This window comes from Lissotriton helveticus, chromosome 8 (assembly GCF_964261635.1).
Source record: "Lissotriton helveticus chromosome 8, aLisHel1.1, whole genome shotgun sequence".
Lineage (NCBI taxonomy): Eukaryota > Metazoa > Chordata > Amphibia > Caudata > Salamandridae > Lissotriton > Lissotriton helveticus.
In genome coordinates this window covers 1,069,442,529-1,069,463,255 of record NC_136069.1, presented here as the reverse complement: position 1 = coordinate 1,069,463,255, position 20,727 = coordinate 1,069,442,529, and the positions used below count along the sequence as shown (strand labels likewise).

General features: G+C 44.5%; 1 protein-coding gene across 1 annotated transcript in view; it reads right to left on the bottom strand.

The window, feature by feature from the left end:
• LOC144771874 (cilium assembly protein DZIP1-like) overlaps window positions 1-20,727 on the bottom strand; it is a 1,571,028-nt gene that overhangs the window by 1,376,374 nt on the left and 173,927 nt on the right. The gene's annotated exons all lie outside the window — the stretch shown is intronic.

Below are 20,727 nucleotides of genomic sequence, written 5' to 3'. Positions count from 1 at the left end.
CCCTCTACTTACCCAAATCAGCTGCTGCCTATCCAAGATACAAAACAAACTTCCCAGCCTGTCTTAAGACAAATAAATTCAGATCACCGACAACAGTATATACCTTCCAGAACACTAAAATGTAGACTCATGCAACAACTAACACCCACTCACACCTTAAATCTCACTCACAGGTTAGAAACAAATCAATAACCAAATTCAAAGTCCTCCAACTAGACTCCAGTCCCCTCCACAACCTCAACATCTAGATTACATCAAAGAAAACAAGAATACTCTCTCCTCCAACTGAATCCTTATGCTCGCTCCTATACTATAAAAACACATACAAAAACAAAACGTACACAAATCACACACAACCCACAACCACCTAAACTCAACCGTAAGACATATTCCTCTCCCTCATCCTGAAAACTCTGTCAAATCACTACTGAACCACCTGAATCAGGAAAGCAAACCATAACACAACACAATTGACAACACCAGGATTCCACAAACCCAGCATGTCCCGGTTCTGATAACTTCGTCATAGACACCATACCTCCACCCGCATCATACTCAGTTTCCACAAACATCTCTCCCAGATGCCCGACTCAACCACATACCCAACATGTTTATAAATACACCAGGACCAAAACTACCAATACCTATCTCCGCCCTTTCCAGACCTGACCTAAAAAAAAATATTAATTGCTCAAGCCAATAATGCTACTGTAAATTCATGGAGAAATGTTTTCAAAATGAATTCTGAGCGTGGCCAAGCAGTTGATTACTGACAAGAGAATAAATACTCTGTTGCATGTTGGGTTTAGAAAGAGAGACACTACATTGGACCACTGCCTGGTGTTACAAACTGTTTAAAGAATAATCAATAAATGGGTGGAGGATTTGATAGTCACATTACTTAATGATGAACAGGCTTTTCAATAATATAATGTGGGACTTGTTGTCGTATTACCTTGCAAATTGACTTCTAAATTTCAATTTCTCGTGATTGGGTCACCACCTTTTAATAATCTGTTTTAGCTATAGCAAATCCCTTCTCTATTGTGCAGTACATATTTTGGCATGGGCATCTTGCCACCTCTCTTTGTTTTGTTTAATGGTTTGCTACTTTTTCTTGTAAGCCAGCAGGCACCAAGAAATCATTGCGAGGAGGAAAATTTTACATCTCAAATCTGCAGTAATGTACTTAGTGGCTCATTTATGAGCTTGTGACGCACACAGCGCAGCAAGTCAATCTTGCTGTGCTGCACTGCATGACAGGAAAAGAGCAGGAAAGCACTGTATTTAAGGCAATACTGTGCATTCCAGTCCTTTCTCTTGCGCTGTCGCCCTTTAGCCTGCCTAGAGCCAACGCAAGCACCCTTCAACCATGGTACCATGGTGCAAGAGTGCCTGTGCTGAATGCAGGATTGGTTTTGTGCAGGAAGGGGCACCTTCCGGCACAAAACAATCCTTGGAGGCATATTCCTGTTTCTATGCGTGCTGCAGAAATATAGGTTTTTCTCCTCGTTCAGCCTCTCCTGGGAAGGTGTACGATTTTAGTGCATCCCCAGGTTTAAAAGTTCTTGTAAATTTGGGGATGCATAGCAATTCATGGGAGTTTTGTGGGAACACCCATGCTATGCCCATAGAATGCCGAGTAACGCAATGTAGCGATGTGTGCTGCGTTGAATTACTCCAAATTTTTGAAGCCACTCAGAGCCATGCAAAGTGGCTTTGCTTGGCTTCAAAAATCGGATTTTTAGTGGTGCAAACGTGATGCAACCCTCTCATAAACATGCCCCTTAATTTTCACTAAAATCAAAGGTCGGCTAGAAATCAGCTCTACTCTCCACCCCACTCCTCCCCTCCACCCCCGCCCCCAAGTAACACTTGGTCTTTCCTCCACTTATCTGCTGTTGCAAAGGTGCTTGGGCCCATGCCCTTTTTTTAGTCTCCACTGATGTTCCAAAAACAGGGAAGGTGGTACACATGTGGTGAATACATCCCACACCCTAATAAGTGACATTATTTTGACTGTGGTGAGGGAGGGATCACATGTTCATTATAGAGCTGCCCATGTCTCTGACCTGTCTCAATTGGAGAGCTGGTCAATTCTTTAATATGACAACGCTCATATTCAGCCACCACTCTGCTGTGCCCCGTGTGGTTCAAGGTAGTGCTGGTTTCACCACGTTGAGACTCTGAAAATGGACAGGACTTTAGCTCAATGAGGCTAGGGCAGGCCTTCTGTCAGCATTCCCTTAAGTTCAGATCTTCAGGTGTTATAGAGTAACTATCAGGATTTCCCAGCAGAACTCGGAAGTGACATGCATGACCTCTACTCTGCTCTCGTTGCCTGCTGGCCACACCCTACACTTTAAGAAAAGAAGCCTCGGGTGATCAAAATAATTTAATAGGAGTATCTCTGTGCCGGAATTATGGTTGTGAACGGTTTTAGAATGTGGGAAAACAATTCCCAGTTAATTGTAAAACCAAACCCAAAGGTCCATGAAAATGTTCCAGCTGATAAAATGTTTCAGGCAATGGTTAAGAGAATACATTAAAAGAGCTGAAGATCTATGGAACCCTGCTACGTAAAATATATGGCGAGGCTGTTACTTTATCCATCCGTGAACATAATGAGCCGCCTCATTGAGGGTTACATCTTTTAGAGATTACTATAATGTACACTTTCAGATCCAGTATGTAAGTAAATTATTGTATATCCGTGCGATGAAAAGGTAATATGGCAATCAGTTTTGAGAATTCTTTGGAAATATGTGCAAGGACAGTCAAGAAGAAGTGATGATTAAGTTATTTGAGCATTCTTTCAAATGCAAGAAACAAAGCAACTTCTGATGACTTTACCCAGAGTAGCACAGCGTGGAATTCTGCTGAAATGTCACTACCCAGGACCACCAAAGCATGAATGATGGTGGAACGTGCCGTCGAGCTCTTTGTCAGGGTCGGCCCTGTAACAAAATCAGCCCCCAGGGGCCCAAAACCGTCCCCCACCTATGCGGTGCACCGGGGGATTATGGGATTCTTGCGGCCTGCTCTCATTGCATTCGACTGCCCATATTGTTCAGAGAGAGGTGAATCATATTAGAGCATTGGAATGTTGGCTAGCTTCTAATAGCTGGTAGAGGCTCGGAGCTCCAACATTCCAATGTTGTGGTTCACAGCTGTTGCTTTGAACCAAGTTGGCCTCATGGAGCCTGAGGGGATTTTAATCCCCTCTGCTCCGTGAGGCCTTTGTTTTATTTGTTAGAACATTCTGCCATCTAGTGGCGGGATGTTCTGATAGCCTTCCAGCCCTCTGTAGATGGTGTATGCATGCATTAAAGTCACACTCTCTTGTAAAACAAGCATTTGCAATGCATTACGTCTCGCATTTACTATAGTTTAAGCTATTGGCATTGTAAATGACAATGCCTATTATTTTTGTTTTTTATAACACAAATAAAAGGCATTGTTAATTACAATGCGAATAGCTTAAACTGGCGTAAATGCGAGACCCATTGCATTTCAAATGCTTGTTTCTGTTTGTATTTAGAACTTTTTTCCTCCATCCCGAGGCTGTACTTGGGAATAAAAAAACGTCAGTAAAAGACTTCATTCACAGGGGAACAAATGAAAGGAAGGCGAGGAGAGGGTAAGAGTGATTTGTTGAAGGCATGGTTTTCTGCAAGTGAGAACAAGCTAGACAGAAAGAGGGAATAAGAGGAAACAAGTAAAAGTGAGCAGTAGAAAGAGAAAGCTTGTGAAAAAGTTAATATAGAAGAAAGGGATATGAAAAAAGGTAAATAGGACAGAGTTAAATAAATGTGACTGTAGAAATAGATGTAAGAAAGAGAGAGAGCGAGAGAGAGAGAGCAAAAGAAAGGAGTAGTGTGCAGTGAAACATACATTTAGTAATTGCGAAAGGTAATGAGATTGAGGAAATTAGAGACAAGAAAAAAGAAGTAATAGTGAGATATAGAACAGAGGGAATGTTGGACAGTATTAAAAGGAAAAGTGCTGGAAGATGAACAGAAAAGAAGGTGTAGGGAAAAGTTTAAAGGAGTGATTTGCAAAAAGAGGGATCTAACAAGAAAGAGAGGAAGAGGAATGGAGAAGAGGCTGATGGCGGCAGTGGGATGTCAGGAGGGCTGCAGTATGCTTTTGCCCTTGATGAAGGGAGGAAGCTTACTTACTTTTTTGTGTGTTTTACATTTAAAATATACATTTATTTTTCCTTATAGAGACAAGAAAGTGGATTCATTATTCTACAAGTACATGGTATAAATAAAACATACATCAAGGGCAAGTTCTAATCTCCAAGCAATACTCAGGTTAACTAACAGCTGGAAACAGAATCTGGAAATGATACACAATTAACATCACGTTGACTAATGGCAAAAGTTTCAAACACACACAGGCATCCACACACGCAGCCATGCAGCCACGCAGCCACATGCATTAAGAAAAAGGGCATGCTTTACCATAAGGAAGAAACAGTCCACCCCTGCAGAGCGCACAGATCAGTTGTGAAACCTGCAAATGCTATCCAGGAAACAATGAGGTTGCATGGGGAATTCGCCGACAATCACACTACGCCGAGTGGGTCAGCTGGGACTGAACAAACGGCTGGCTCAATTGTGCAAGTGCGGCCCTAGAAAACTGGTATACGTAAAAACTAAGGAGAGCATGGCTTTTAACCCTATCAGTGCTGCCATCTGCCGCTGAACGTTCAGAGCACTACTTGACTGGTGCTGCGAACGTTCAACGGCTGACGCGGCCCCGCCCACTCTCTAGAACGCCCGCACTGTGCCAAAATAACGGCCGCAGTAAATGGGTTAAATGCCGACTATGAGCGACGCCTGGGTGCGGTTGGAAAATAAAGGACCCTGTAGATGTTAGTAATGGTACTGCGTTTGGGGGAAATATCAATAGTGAAAACAAGCACTAATGAGTGGCGGCGGCATCAGAAAGTAACCTTCCCTCATCCCCGTATGTACAAGCTAAGGCTCCTGCCTGCCCTCCGTAAAGCGCACCGCAGAACGCACATTGGTATTACAGTCACCATGCTGCTACTGCTGATATTGACTCTGTTACAGCAACGCTTCTCCTTCCAGGTAACGTTTGTATTGCGCATGTATGCTGGACAGGTCAGACCAAATAGAGTGCGAATTGAGTCAGCCAATCCCAGGGAAAAAATCATTTATAAATGCAATAGGACTCGTATTTACGCGAGCCCTATTGCATTGTAAACAAAAGTGCGGGAGTCGAAAAAGGCACAAACGGGAGGGGGGGAGAGGTGAAGGGAGGTGAAAAGTGATGGACTGGGGGAGGGGGCGGGTGAAACACAAGGAAAAAATAGCATTACAGTAAAGGGGCTGATAGCCTCGGACGTCTGCAAATGACAACATGGCCGTGAAGAGGAGGGACTAACAATGGGAAAACCTATGAGAACACTGAATTTATGATGTAACCCAATCAAAAAGATGGGCGGAGAGTGGGTGGAGCTTAAATGAAGCTTCCCCGGTATAGTGTATACAGCATGCCTCGCAGAGCGATGGCATCGCGTTGCGCTGCAACGCTCTATGAGAGACCTAAAAGGGTAACGCTGGAGTTGTCCTTTAATGGCCGGTACAGCCCACTGCCACTATAAGGCTATAAAAGAGAACAGCCATCAAGGGCAGGTTGTAATAATGTACTGTTTAGTTATGGATTCTAATTGGTAATAATGGGAGCGGTCCTGCTTTGTAACTGGGTGGAGTATAAATTATGTTGTGGGTTTGTGTACCAAAGGGCCGTGCAGTTTGTTTCATTCTGCTGGGGAGAGTGAGTGTCCATTTTTCGGCTTAGGGTGGCAGCTGAGACGGTAGTCATCTTTGCCGATAATATCACTTTGATGCCATGTTTTATAGATTTCGGCGTGGTATATTCAAGGTAACATCTTCTAGATGGTTGATATGTCTTTTAGTCAAAGGATATGCAGTGGACTATATGGCTTGAACTTGTAGTGTGAGTAAGAATGTGTCAGGGGGTGTGTCTAATGTGTACTGCTTATGTAGAGTGAAGTAGCAATGTAACTTGATGTGGATGTAATCATGGGATGGCGACTCTTAGCCAATTAATCAGAATTATGATTTGTCTAAAACAGCTTTGTTCTTATCTATACTACTATTATAAAGAGAGAGCTGAAACCTTTGAGTAGGGTAAACTCAAGAAGTACAGCACCAATCACAACACCCAATACAGCATTGTAAAGGGGAGATGCAGCAGATGGACATAGGCTATACAGCTGGCCACCATATACATTACAAAGGTCAAACAACCTTAGGGGTAAAGTAGTCCCTTGTGGGTGTTGGTGTGGGCGTGTCAAAGTACACTTGGGCGTTGGCGTGGGCGTGTCAAACTACACTACATTATTCCTTTGTGGGCATGCAGCATTGACAGAGGGGCGTGGTACAACAGCGTTGTCAGAGGGTTGTGCCACAAATAAAACAAAAAATGGCCGCGTACTTCAGTAGCGCGCCTTTCAGAAACAATGTGCGCGCCCATTCACGATCCACCTTCGTGTCTCACACGTCCGTCTACAAACACCAAGCTGCGCCGCATTTGCCATTCAGGCGCCATTAATCACATATAGTGCGGCGCAACCTTTGTGGGCGTCAGCATTGTCAGAGGGGGCTGCACCAAAATTAAAATAAAAAGGGGCGCGCCTTTCGCCAGCAATGTGCGTGCACATTCACGCTCCACCTTGGCGTTCTGATGACGCGACATTAATGATATATAGTGCGGAGCAAACTTTGTGGGCGTCAGCGTTGTCAGAGGAGGCAGCACTAAAATTAACAAAAAAAAGGGGGCGCGGCTTTCGCCACCAATGTGCGTGCACATTCACGCTCCGCCTTGGCGTTCTGATCACTTCTCACAAGGCCGTATCAAAACACCAACGGGCGCCGCATTGACGGACCTTGCCATACTGCCTCCAAATTAAACTAACAAAACAAAACTTTACTCCTTTAGGAACGTAAGATTTCTCAGAAGTGGCTGCCGGGAAGAAAAAAAAGGGGCGCACAAGCGCGCCATTCACTCACCGCGACATTCACGCTCCAACGGCTCCAGCGGACACTGAAGGCAGGCAGCGTACCACACAATCTAAGCCACTTCACAATTAAAATTTAGTCCGGGGCTCAGGCGGGGCCTCAAACCAGCCCTCGCAAACACGGGATCACGCCGGGCACTGTCAGCGTACACACATTAACGTCAAAGACAACCCACTTGGGAATTATATAACCAACACACTCCACAACACACAGAAGCTGCAAAACTTCAAGCTGAGGACGCACACATAACGAAGGACAAGCAAATATGGGACAGCTAAGGAGGCACATATGAAGAACGCTGTTACTAACAGTGCATGCACAACCGGACAAAGACGTTCCAAAAACATTACAAACTGACCTTAGCTTATAGGAAGATGTAAAACACCACGTGGAAGATCAAGGTTCAAATACGCATAACATTCCTCTAGCATTTTGTCATACTTACATAATGCTGCATAACTCACAATTTGAAATTATATTTAAACACACACTTCATCAGAGGCTCATTCTGAATTACGTATAGCAAAGGGATCGCTTGCTACGCTGCCTGATACACACATTAGCACAACAATAAACATTACAGAACACTGAAAGTCAGCCGCAGTATCATTAATATTTGTATTTCTCAGCTGTACTGCAAGGAAACAATAACAATGGAGAAGAGGAAGACACAACTTTCAAGGACAACATATAAAACACGGGCACAGAGGAATAAGCGCATACGAGAAACACAAGAAAGAAATGAAGAAATGTTAACAAACATCTCTGCTCCCTCAACCTCTGCTGTTTCAAATCAACAAACTATGCGCCGTTCAGAACGTCTTGCTCAAGGGAGTACAGACGCCACAACCTCCACTACTACAGACACAAACAACATTCAAAAGCATATACCTCACACTTTCATTCATACTCACCAGCACAACACACACAACATACCTCAAACCCTAACTTTACAACACACAACACTGCAAGCTGAAACACAAGTAACACAACTCCATTTACTACAACAGCAGCACACTGTACACACTGTCAGATCTGCATTCCACTACGACCCACTTACTGACTACATCAACAATCCACATGTAAACATTGGGAATATGGACAATGTCTGTAACAAGTGCTGCGCACTTACATGGAAGGCTGAACCTCAAGGCCTTTGCTGCTCCTCAGGAAAGGTAGTTATCAACAACATTCAAGATCCACCTCTACTCATTAGACAACTACTTGATGGCACTCACCCACTTTCATATCATTTCTTAACAAACACACGCCGTTCCAATACTCTATTCGAAATGACGTCCTTTGGGGCTAATGAAGTAAGGGAAGGAAATTTCATGCCTACTTTTAAAATACATGGCCAGTTATACCACTTAATTGGCAGTCTGCTTCCACAAGAAGGCAAGCCTCCACAGTTTCTACAAATATATTTCCTATCTGAACAGCAACAACTAGACGCACGGTCCCACGTGCTGCCAAATTTAAACAGACAGCTTATTCAAGAACTACAAGACACATTGCTCAATCATAACACCTACATTCAGTCATTAGAATACAACTATGAGATGAATTTCCATGAAGAAGATTTGAAAATTATTATACACGCAGAGCAACGTCCTGCAAATACACATCCTGGAAGATATAATGCACCAACAACGGATGAGGTTGCAGTTCTGTTAGTCAACGAAAACAAAGGCCCACGCGATATTGTCTTACATACCAGGGACGGACTATTACGTAAAGTGTCTGAATTGCATAGATCATATGATCCTTTACAATACCCCATTCTATTCACTAGAGGGGAAGATGGTTATTGTCCCAATATACCCCAAGCGCACTCTGTTACTAACAAAACGGTAACATGCATGCAGGACTATGCCTATACTCTTATGGTTAGATCCACAAGTTTCAATACCCAGCATTGGTTCCGCAATCTGTTTAATCAATACATTTTGGATATGATAGCAAATATGATCATGGAAAGACTCGACTTTATCCGGCGCAATCAAACACATTACGCGCAGACAATCAATTTAAAATATGTCCTTAATCAAGATCAAACCGTTCATGCATTAGATATTAGACAACACATTATTTTACCAGCTACCTTCACTGGCTCACCAAGGTACATGCACGAAAAGACACAAGATGCTATGACATACGTCAGGCAGTATGGCAGACCAGATTTGTTCATCACTTTCACATGCAATTCAGAGTAGCCAGAAATTAAAGCTTAATTATTTCCAAAACAAAGATCTTGCGACATATTTACTGTCGAATGGCAAAAAAGAGGACTGCCTCACGTACACATCTTATTGTGGCTTGAACCAAAAATACAGCCAGACGAGGTTGATCTCATTATATCTACAGAGCTGCCTGATCCTGTCAACGATCAACAACTCTTTCTGATCGTAAACAAAAAACATGTTAAATGGTCCATGTGGTGAACACTACATTCTTTCACCATGTATGAAAAACGCCATTTGTACCACAAAATACCCACGCCCTCTCACTAATGAAACGGAAACTGGTGTTAATGGTTATCCCATTTACCGTAGGAGGAGCCCCGAACATGGTGGACATACAGTCACAATGACTGTTAGAGGACAGGAAGTCACTGTCAATAATCAGTGGGTGGTTCCATATTCACCTGTACTGTCTCGCAGTTTTAATGCTCACATTAATATTGAATACTGCCAATCAGTTAAAGCTATAAAATATATTTGCAAATATATTAACAAAGGATCAGATCAAGCAACCTCTACTATAGAAAACAAACGCAATGAGATAGAAACATATCTAAATGGACGGTATATTAGCACTTCTGAGGCAGTGTGGCGCATTCTAGAGTTTCACATTCATGAAAGGCATCCCACTGTCACACATCTAGCTGTACATCTACCAAAATGGACAAAGAGTATACTTCCATGAAAAAAACATGAAACACGTAGCACAAAACCCAACACCTACAACACTTACTGCTTTCTTCAAATTGTGTGACACAGACAGTTTTGCTAAAACATTGCTATACCAAGAAGTACCGCAATACTCTACGTGGGCTAATTCAACATTTACACGTAGGAAACGTGGCCAAGAGGTATTAGGACATCCTGGGGTAAAGAAAGACTCAGCTCTTGGTAGAATGTACAGTATTCACCCAAACCAATCAGAGTGCTTCCACTTACGCATTCTTTTACAACATGTTTGTGGACCTACAGGGTTTAACAGTCTTTTAACCGTTAATGACCAATTAATGCCTACCTTTCAGGCAGCGTGTAAAAAACTCGGCCTCATTGAAGACGACGAACATTGGAAACATACATTAGGTGATGCTGCACTTTCCGATTCACGATCAAAGCTACATCAATTGTTTGTTACTATTCTGTTGTTTTGTAACCCATCTGATCCTATGGCTTTATGGGATGAATACAAACATCATTTATGTGAGGATATACTACACACTAAGCGTCAACAAACTCATGATAACTCAATGCCAATGACTAATGGCATCTTTAACCAGGGACTAATAGAAATAGAAGACTCGCTCTATGTACTAAGCAAGAAATCATTAACAGATTTCAAACTGCCGCCAACAGACAGGACAATCCATACACCATACAACCATACAGAAATCGGACATTCTATACACAACCGGCATGAATACCTTGCGCAACATTTGCCAAACTTAGTTCCTGATCAGACAGTCGCCTACAACAGCATTGTTCATAGTGTAGAAACAAAAGAAGGAAAACTATTCTTCTTACACGCACCAGGAGGAACTGGCAAAACTTACTTAATCAACCTCATATTAGCAAAAATACGCTCTTTAGGACTATTGGCTCTTGCTGTTGCATCGTCAGGAATTGCAGCTACTTTGCTAAGTGGAGGCAAAACAGCACATTCGACTTTTAAACTACCTTTAAGTGTTTCACTTGAAAAGGATTCTACATGCTCGGTACGCAAAAACGGACCTTTAGGCATGCTGCTTCAAAGGGTGTCTCTTATCATGTGGGACGAATGTACTATGACACACCGCGCACATATAGACGCCGTGAACACAACTCTAAAAGATATTAGAAGTTCAACTCTAATCATGGGTGGTGTCACTTTTGTCTTTGCTGGTGACTTCCGGCAAACTCTTCCTGTTGTTCCAAGAGGAACACGTGCTGATATACTAAAAGCATGTTTAAAAGCATCACACCTCTGGGACTCAGTGCAAACTCTCACCTTACGCACTAACATGAGGACACATTTGGGAGGTGGAGATACTCACTTTGCAGATCTTCTACTACAAGTTGGTAATGGAGAAGTACCTAACAGTAATGGGAATATTAATTTTGAAAACTTAGGTACGCCTGTCTCTAACTTAGATGAACTCATACACCATGTATACCCCGACATTCAACATATTCTTACCAAACACTACCGATGGATTTGCGAAAGAGCTATAGTTGCCCCCAGAAACTGCACTGTCAATCATATCAATGAACACATACTACTACAAATCCCAGGTGAGGCAAAAGCCTATAAATCCATTGATACAGTATTAGATACTCAAGACGCCGTACATTATCCTCAGGAATTCCTAAACTCACTTAACCCTTCCGGACGTCCGCCTCATTTACTCCAAATTAAAGTTGGCATTCCTATAATGTTATTACGGAACCTACAGCAGCCCAATCTATGCAATGGGACACGCCTACAAGTTACAAGTGTTTTGCCATATGTCATTAAAGCAACTATTCTCTCTGGCCCTGCAGCAGGCCAGTTAGCTCACATTCCACACATACCCATGATCCCTACTGATCTGCCATTTCAATGTAAATGCTTGCAGTTCCCTATTAACATTGCCTTTGCTTCTACCATTAACAAATCTCAAGGTCAAACATACAAAGTAATAGGCGTAGACTTACGAGAAGACTGCTTCACTCATGGACAGTTATATGTCGCACTCTCTAGGTCCGGCAATGTGCAAAATCAATTTATTCTACGGCCACATTCAAATGAGACCAAAAATGTAGTGTACCGTGAAATCTTACAATAAATCAAGATTTACTATTACAAACATTACACACATACCATTTCATACCCGGACAACGTCGGGACGGGCTGCTAGTTTGATATATAAAGAGCGCTGACACCTCTTAGCAGAAAAGAACTTACAAAAAACAATATAATAACTATGTAAATAAGCAGAGAGATAGATATATGGCTTTGGAGCTGTGTTGTGTTTAATGTACATTCTTGGAATGTCGGTGTAGATAGACTGCTTGAAATGCATATAGTTAGGCAGTGCTGTCCAGCCTTTACAGGGTATTCTCTAACTATGTTTTATCAATCATTGGGTTGCCCTAATCAATATGTAAGGTTCACACTCATATAGATGGGCTTCCAAAAGCATTTATTGAAATACTGTTACAGGCATTAAATAAACTTTAAATAATTAAGATGGCAGTTAACTGCCCCTTTTACATGGAGAGGGCAGTAATTTGCAGGACATGGATATCCCTTGATAGTGTAAATATAGCTCATCTGCTATGTGAATGTCCTGCAGTTATGGATTTGAGGAGACTGCTTTTAAAACTCATTTTTAATGAATTGAACATTCGCACTTGCAGGCAAGCCGTGATACGCTGGATGGAAGGGTCTTCCATAATCTTGTCCTGCGGGGTGTAAAATGTTTGGCAGAAGTACGGAAACTTTTATGGCAAGTCGAGCCGACATGGGTTTAGTCCAATAACTGCACCAGCTCACATGCCCATGTAACAAGCGGACTAAATGCCTAACCTACCATGGGACAATTTGAACAGTAAAACTTTTTGTGAAAACAGTTTTACATTTTTATGTCAAGTCAAGTCAAAGGATCTTTATTCGGATATATAAAAACATCCATAAAAGTACAAAATCATCACAACAATCCACATAATAAGCAGTTAAAACAGTATAAAAAATTTAAAAATAGACAATCAATCTGTGCGATGGTTGCCTGACAGTCTATAGTAGGTGGGAACCATCAAATTAAATCATTAAAAGTACGTCACTTTATAATCTAGACTGGCGCTCAATAAATGTAAACATTGTGTAAACTAATTGGCTATGTGCAAAGTGTCATCAATGTACAGTGTGGACTACTATAAAGTGCAAAAGTGCGATAAATAAATATTCAGACTCTTGTGCAAGACCGCAATAATATGCAAGTGATTCAATTTATCAGGGCATATTAATAGTTGCTCGGGAACGTATCGCTGATTGGAGGAAGCAGCTTACTCTAAAAATTACATCATCACAACTCAACAGTAATAATTCCTTTAATGCTAGATTAAAATCCACCACGGCATGTTCTTTAAAGTAGGGAATTAAGTAAAGTTTTGTGTATCTAGCATAAAAACCACAAAAGAACAAGAAGTGTAACAAAGTTTGCTTACACCCTAGATTAGAGGGACATTGCAAGGTCTCCAGGTTTTTATTGAAGCCCAGTGGAAATGATAAGGAATATTTAATGCTTCCATCCCTAAGACGAAAGAGCAAACATCTGTTCCACCTCCCCAAGTTTTTTCTAAGGTATCCCTGCGGCATGTTGTTAAGCCTGCCACCCTGTGCCAGGAGGGGAATATATCTTATGATGGCAGGTTTATGTTGCTCAGATGTTTCTCTCTCTTTCTGATATAAATTATACAATGCCCCTCTTACTAGCTTATGTTGTGCTTGTTCAGTGGCTCGGAGGGAGGAGAATAAGTGCTCCATGCCCACACTTGCTAAGCTTCTTTTTACTGCCCCCAACCAAGGTATGTGATTTGCCCTGTCACACCTTAGGCAATCCATAATTATTTCTTGGGTCAGAGAAGCAGCAGGGTTCCGCCATATTTTTAACCAAAATAATGCTGGTCTTGACCTGATGAAGTCCTCCACATAGAAAAGATTCAGCTCCCTGTGGTAAATATAGGTGGGTGCTGAGATAGGCGCCCCCAGAACCTTTCTACAGAATCTGTTCTCTTCTATCTGTATACTGGCGATGTTAGAATACCCCCACACCTCAGCACCATAGGTTGCCGTAGGTAGGCATTGGGTTCTGTAGATTTGCAATAACGGGTTTACTACCTCAGCACGTTTAGGTTGTCCAAGGCTAATTATAGAATTTATTGCCTTACCCAGTTTGTTCCTCCCATGGGCCACATGGGGCTGCCAAGAACATGTGTTAGAGAACATCAGGCCTAGATAGGGGAAAGTGCTAGAGCTTTTTAGGGCATCGCTCCCAGACATAATATGCTGAATGTTATATTTTTTAGGCCCACACGACATTATGTACGATTTATTAAAATTAGTACACAGGCCAAGATCCGCCATATAGGAGACGAAGCCCGTTATTAAAGTGCGCAGTGCTTTGGGAGTGCGGCCCATAAGGACTGCATCGTCCGCGTATAAAAGACAGGGTAGTAAAGTTCCATTAATACTGGGGACATCACTTGTTTGTTTATATACAAAATAAAAAGCAGGGGGGCCAAGACACAACCTTGTCTGACCCCCCTGCCTATTAAAATGTCCTCAGAAACCTCCCCTTTGTTGTTTATTCTGACGCGAGCTTTCAAGTCACTGTGCAGGTGGGCCAAAAAATATACAAGAGCTTTGTCCAACCCATAATTTAAAAGAACCACCCATAATTGGGAGCGGTTAACAAAATCAAAAGCTGAACTTAAATCCATAAATCCTAAATACAAGGGGGCTTTTTTAGCTATGATGTATTTTCCCATTATTAGGTTTAAATTCAGACATTGCTCCACAGTCCCCACGTTACTTCTAAAGCCTAGCTGGCATGGGTGTAAAATCTTATTATCCTCCCCCTAGGCCCTGATCTTATTAAAAATGACTCTACCTAGAATCTTCAGGGTGTTATCAATTAAAGATATAGGGTGATAACAACTAGGATTAAGTCTGTCGCCGGGGGGAGGAGCTATGCACGCATCCAAGATGGCCGCGTGAGCCCAGGGCTCCCGAGACCCTCGCCACCTCCCGCAATTATCCTGAATATTATCCTGCCAACATTGACGGGCTATTGAAGACGCAACCCAGCTGACATACGAGCTGCTTTCAGAAATCAATTTGGACTCCGGGAACCGAACTTCTGACACTCTGAACCTTTGAGGCCTGCCCCATGGACACCTCCGGGCCTCGGGTGGTCTGAGTGCCCAGGCTACAATTCAACAACAACGGCGGCGGAGTCTTGGTTGCTACCCCGAGTTCACTTTCGGTTTCGTTTTTGGATCTTCACCCTCACGCATCTCTATCCTGCTGCAATAGCCTGGATTTACTGTGAGCCCAAGGCGGCGTGTCCGTGGTCTACGCCGTGTTTCCCGCTGGCTTGCTATCAGTAATTTTGGTGGAAAATGCACAAATCATTTTCACCAGGTCCAGGGCGCTTCCTGGGGGCTTGCCGCCCGCCATGACGGGCAAACCCGACAGTGATAAACGCAAAACCAAGCCCCTTCTCCGAGGTGGTCCCGTTCCAACGAACGTCATGGACCGCTACACCCAGCCTAAGGTGTCACCCGGAGGGGCGAATAGGAATCAGGGTGAAGTGACCGAGGACCCCGCCATGTTGGCTGATCTTACATTGCAAGACGTCATGGGTGCCATCACTGGTATGAAGACTTCTATGGACCAACAATATGAGGCCATCGCCCTCAAGCTAGACACAGTGGCCATCGACGTCAATATTATCAGAATGGATTTATCGAAGACCAATGAAAAGGTAAAATCTTTAGACTTAAAGACTTCCAGCCTCACTACGGATGTCGCTGACCTCCAAACGGAGGTGCAAACTCTCCGGTCCTCTAATGACCTCTTCAATCGTCGACTGGAGGATTTTGAAAGCCGGGCGCGACGCAATAACGTGCGCATCATTGGTGTTCCAGAAAATTCCACGGGCTCTTCCGTGGATCTCCTTGTTGAAGACCTCATCCTCAAGCATCTCGCTCCTAAAGGCCTCAGCAAATTCTTTGCCGTTGAACGTGCGCATAGAGTTCCGGGTGGTCAACCTAAAACCGGTGCTCCACCGCGCCCTATTATTGCTAGAATCTTCTATTTCAGGGATAGAGACGCTATCCTGCAGGCATCGCGAACGGGTGGCCCGGTGAAGTTTGAGAATACCACTGTGAGCTTCTACCCGGACTTCACACAATCTGTTCAGAAACAGAGGATGGAGTTCCAAGGAGTGAAGCGGAGACTGAGAGACATGGGACTGAAATATGCGATGCTTTTCCCGACTCGACTACGGATTGAATATGAGGACCGGACATTTTTCTTCGATCGCCCTGACAGAGTGAGTGACTGGCTTGATTCCTTGCCTGAGCGACGAGATCGCACGGAACACTCCGGCGGAGCTGAGGGTGGCCAACCTGAACAGGAATGAGCTGTACTCCCGAGTTACTGACATTGTTCATGATATGTCACTGTGGTTAGACGTCTCTCGTATTATTAAGACTTCTGTGTATACCCCGAGGTGGCGGGGGGGTGGGACTCTTTCCTCCTCTGGGTTTCTTTTTGTAGATTAGTTCCATGTTAGGGCGACAGGCACACTGCAAGTTGGGTGGCTTTTGAGTCTAACTCAGGGGTGCAGGGTGGGGGGCATTTGTTTCCTGGGACTGTGGGGGGAGGGGGGGAATGTTCGGGGTGTGTTTTGGTTCTTTTTCAAGGCAACGTATTGAATTATTATTTGATTTGATTTGGGTGCTGTGCTGCGGGTTGGGAGGGCTCTGCTGCCATTTCGAGTGTGGGGGGTAGGGGGTTGAGACTTCTAAGCTGGAATGTTAATGGATTGGGGGACAGGATAAAACGGGGTGTTGTATTGCAATACTTGAAACGTTTCTCCCCTGATGTTGTGTTATTACAGGAAACACATCTGATTGGGAACACTTGTCATGATATGAATAGGCGGGGATACCATCTTGCTGCCCATGCTGGTTTCACCTCCGGTTCCAGGGGGGTGGGTATTCTTGTTCGGAACTCCCTTCCCCTGGAAGTCGACAATGCACTGTGTGACGATAGAGGGCGTTACGTTGCCCTCACTGGTAGGTGGGAGGGGAAGACCATCACGTTGCTTTCTGTCTACGTCCCCCCTGGTTTGCAGTCCTCAACCTTTTCTGATTTGGGGGGTTCTGGGACTCTGGGACTCCCGGACTGTATGCTGCTCGTGGGCGGAGACTTTAATTCTGTTGTTTCTGGTGTGGAGGACCGCCATCCCCCTGGGGATCTCGTGAGGTCCCAATCATGGTTGAGTGGATTCCTGGAAACTCTGGGCTTGATTGACTGTTGGAGGGTGATGCACCCTGGTCGGACACAGTTTACCTTCCACTCGGGTGCCCATTGCAGCTTGTCTAGGTTGGACTATGTTTTGATGCCGGCAGCACAGGCCTCATTGACAAAAGAGATTAGGCACTTAGCTAGGGGGATTTCGGAACACTCTCCGTATGGCTTCATATAGACATTAATCCGGGCACTGGGGGTCGAGTGGCTCCGATTAACCCCTGGTATCTTCATAACCCTAAGACCCGTGCTGAACTTGTCAAGTCCCTTGATCACTACTTTCTTGAGAATGAGGGATTGGTGTCTTCTTCTGTCTCATTGGGGAAGCGTTTAAGACGGTCCTTCGTGGACAAGCCTTATCATTGATTGCTGGTGCTAAAAACAGCAGGAATGAGGCGGTGGTCCGACTGGAGGCTGATATTACTGAACTGGAAGGAGAGTTGGAGTTGGGGGTCACCCGAGACAAACTTCATGTCCTCGGTCTCAAACAATCTGATTATAGGGCCTTAGTGACTGATGCCGCTAAATTCATGAGTAGGGAGCGACAGGGGCGGTTGTATGATGTGGGGGACAAGGCTGGGAAATTGATCGCCTGGTTAGACAGGAAAGAGAGAGCGAGTCGAGTGGTTCCGGTGATTGAGAGGCCTGATGGAATGCGTGTGACGGACCCGGTTGAGATAGTCGAGTGTTTCGCCGATCACTTTCGTGAGGTTTATTCACCAGTTTCTGTTAGACCTGAAGAAGACTCTCACCAGTTGTTGAGAGACATTTCACTGCCGTGCCTATCGGACTCAGACAGGGAGCTGCTGGACGCGCCACTTTCGGTAGATGAGATAGCTACTGCTATACGTTCTCTTCGTTCGGGAAAGGCTATGGTTCCCAATGGTCTGCCTATTGAGTTGTACAAGTTGTGTCCGGATAGGATTGCACCATATCTCCGCGGTATGTTCATGGAATTAAGAGATACTGGCTCCCTCCCTTACGATCAGCGTCTTGCATCGATAGTAGTGATTCACAAGGAGGGGAAGCCGAGGGCTTGTTGTACGTCCTACAGACCCATTTCGCTTCTTAATGCAGAGCCAAAGATCCTTGCTAAGGTACTAGCTAACCGTCTCATTAATGTGATTAGTGACTTGATCCATCCGGACCAATCCGGATTCATCCCGCGCCGTAACACAGCACTGAATTTGAGACGCTTACACGGCGCTCTCGCGAGAGCCCCATATCTTCTGGAATCGGCCATCTTGGTCTCTCTTGACGCCACGATGGCTTTTGACACCGTGGAGTGGTCATATTTGTGGGCCGCTCTGGCGAAATTCGGCCTTGGTCCTGGCTTTATTAGCTGGGTGAAACTTCTTTATGAGGCTCCGTTGGCACAGGTAGTGGTCAATGGTCGGGTATCCAGTCCCTTCGCTCTGGGAAGGGGTACTCGGCAAGGCTGTCCGTTGTCTCCCCTCCTCTTTGCACTTGCCTTGGAGCCTCTGGCTGCATGGTTGCGCTGGGAACCATCGATGAAAGGTATACAGTGGACCCCTGAGTTTGAAGATCGCATATCGCTCTATGCGGACGATATTCTGTTGTACCTCACTTCGCCCAAAAAGTCGTTAAACGTGCTGTTTGATGTGTTGATTTCATTCGGACGCAATTCTGGCCTCCTGATCAATTGGTCCAAGTCTTGTATATACGTACTCGCGGGTGGCGCCCCTGCATTGCCGCGTGGTTGTCCAATACAGGTTACACAAGAGGGTTTCAAATATTTGGGGATTTTTATCACTCTGGACCCCGTAGCAAGATATGAACGTAATTTACTCCCTCCGCTACAACGGTTGTGTTCTGACGTGGTGGGCTGGCGCGGCCTTCCTCTGTCCCCCCACGGGCGAGCAACCCTTTTCAAGATGATGTCTCTACCGCGATTTTTATACGCGCTCCAGAATACGTTTGACGCAATTCCGGCAAAATACTTCCGGGAAGTGGAGAGTCTACAAAGACAGCTGATTTGGGATGGCGTGCCCGTATCGCCCTCCCTAAACTTACTCTTCCCTGGTATGACGGCGGTATTGCTCTTCCCGATATTAGGCGTTACTATTGGGCCTCTCAATTGAGTGCAATTAATCACGGTATGTATGGTCCGGGTCTGGATCCCGCATTTGAGATGGATAGGTGGCTTTTACCGGGAGGGAACTATAATAGGGCGCTATACTCTAGATCGGCAATTCGGACGCTTACTGGTCCTACCAAGATCGCCGTGCAGGTGTGGAATTGTGCGAATGCGGCAATGGGGTGGAGCGGGAGACTGACCCGGGTGACCCCCTTGTACGATTCTTGCAAGCTGGGAAGTTTATGGCAGACGAAAGGCTTTGGGAAATGGGATATGATTGATATCAGTAGAGTGGGCGATCTCTGGGCTAAAGATAGGATTAAGACTTTTGAGGCCTTGAAGGCGGAATATGACTTGAGTGATCGGGAATTTTTTCGCTATTTACAGATTTGTCACGCGTTGGGCTCTGTTTTCCCCGTCGGGACCGTTATTCCGGAATCTTCCCCGTTGGAGGATAGGATACTTGATGGACATGTGCCCGATAGCACGATTTCTTTGATTTATAAGAAATTAATTAATGATCAGTCTGACCTGTTAACGCATTTAAGGGAGGTTTGGACCAGCGACGGTTTACTATTAGATGACGAGGACTGGCAATCCGCGATTTCCTCACCCAAAGAGGTCGCGATACCGGCCCGTCTTCGACTAGTCCAACTCAAGATCTTGCACCGTGTGTATGTTACTGGTCCGCGACTGATTCGAATGGGTTATTCCGTTGATGGGTTATGTATCCGTGGTTGTGGTCAACTTGCTACTTTCCTTCACATCATTTGGGAATGTCCGGAGGTTGCTGTATTTTGGAATAGAGTGCATGCTGTCATGAAAGAGGTTACGGGAGTCGAGATACAACCGGAAGCTAGGCGGTGTCTGCTGAATGTATGGGAACCAAATGACTATGACGTGGCTCAGACTAGTTGGGCGACCCTGGCCAATATGATTGCTAAACGAGACATTGCACAATTGTGGGGCGCTCCCCGCCCGCCGACGGTCTCGGTGTGGAAGGAAAATATGGATTGGTGTATGTTTAGAGAGAAGACGGTGTATGTGGCACGAGGTAGGCCCCAAAAATGGGGGAAAATTTGGAATCTATGGAACTCCTACAGAGGGGATATATGCACACCACCCCTTCCTGATGTACCCGATGGTTCACATTCGCCCTAATCCTGACGTTCCATGACTTGTTTTGATTCATATGTTTTAAAATCTTTAGTCTTTTTACCCGATTCTGCCCCCCCCATGATTTTTGTTCATTGA